This window comes from Nannospalax galili, unplaced genomic scaffold (assembly GCF_000622305.1).
Source record: "Nannospalax galili isolate Female #2095 unplaced genomic scaffold, S.galili_v1.0 scaffold885, whole genome shotgun sequence".
Lineage (NCBI taxonomy): Eukaryota > Metazoa > Chordata > Mammalia > Rodentia > Spalacidae > Nannospalax > Nannospalax galili.
Window position 1 is genome coordinate 614,617 of NW_008354025.1, and position 1,188 is coordinate 615,804.

Here is a 1,188-nt window from a genome sequence, read left to right on the forward strand (position 1 = left end):
AAATGAAGTGGCCTTCTTTGTCTCTTCTGATTAGTTTTAGTTTAAAGTCTATTTTGTCAGATATTAGAATCGTTATGCCTGCTTTTTTCTTATTATCATTTGCTTGTTATATTATTTTCCATCCTTTCACTTTGAGATAGTGTCTGTCCTTGAAAGTGAGATGAGCTTCTTGCAGACAACAAAAAGATGGGTTTTGTTTCTTATTCTATTCACCTAGTCTGTGTCTTTTGACTGGGGAGTTCAGTCCATTAATATTTAAAGTTATTAATAAAAGGTGAGTATTGAAGCTGTCATTTTTTATTTCTGTTTACATTCTTGATATAGCTGTATTTTTCTACAGTTATACCTTCATTGAATTTCTTTCCGCAACCTCTTGGGTATAGTCATTCCTTTCTTTAGCTCTTTGTATTGCTTCCAGAACTCTCCTAAGGGCTATTTTTTGTGGACATGACTTCCTTCAGCCTATTTATTTCATGGAAGATTTTTCTTTCCCCTTCGACTATAATAGACATTTTGGCTGGGTATAGTAATGTGGGTTAGCTTCTGTGGTCATTTAAAACTGGGAATACTTTGGTCCAGGCTCTTCCGGCTTTCATACTTTGCACTGAAAATGCAGCTGTGATCCTAATGGGTTTTCCTTTCTATGTGACTTGTTTTTCTTTTGCAGCTTTCAGTATTGTATCTTTGTTTTGTATCTTTATTGTTTTTACTATGATGTGCTGTGGAGAGTTTCTTTTCTGATCCTGTCTGTTTGGTGATCTATATGATTCTTGTATTTGTATGGGCATGTCTTTCTTTAATTTTGGGAAATTTTCTTCCACAATTCTGTTGAAGATCTGGTCTATGCCATTATCTTGGGATTCTTCTCCTTCCTGTATGCCTATGATTTGTAAGTTTTGTCTTTTTATGGTGTCACACAATTCCTGCATATTCTATTCTTGTGATTTCTTATATTTTTCATAGTCTTTGCTTGAGTGGTCTAGTTCATCCACTTTATCTTCCAGTGTTGCTATTCTGTTTTCCATTTCATGTATCCTATTGGTGAGGCTTTCTCCTGTCATTTCTAATTGGCTTACTGAATGTTTCACTTCTTTCTTCATTTCAGCCTGAGTGGCCTTCAATGTTTCTTACTCTTTTCTGAATTCATTCAGAAGTTTATCCCTATCTTCCTTCAGTTCTTTGATTTCT

General features: G+C 34.7%; 1 protein-coding gene across 1 annotated transcript in view; it reads left to right on the plus strand.

The window, feature by feature from the left end:
* The window catches only part of LOC103748507 (ankyrin repeat and sterile alpha motif domain-containing protein 1B), a gene marked incomplete at its 3' end in the record, with an annotated part of 501,190 nt that overhangs the window by 163,888 nt on the left and 336,114 nt on the right, over positions 1–1,188 (plus strand). The gene's annotated exons all lie outside the window — the stretch shown is intronic.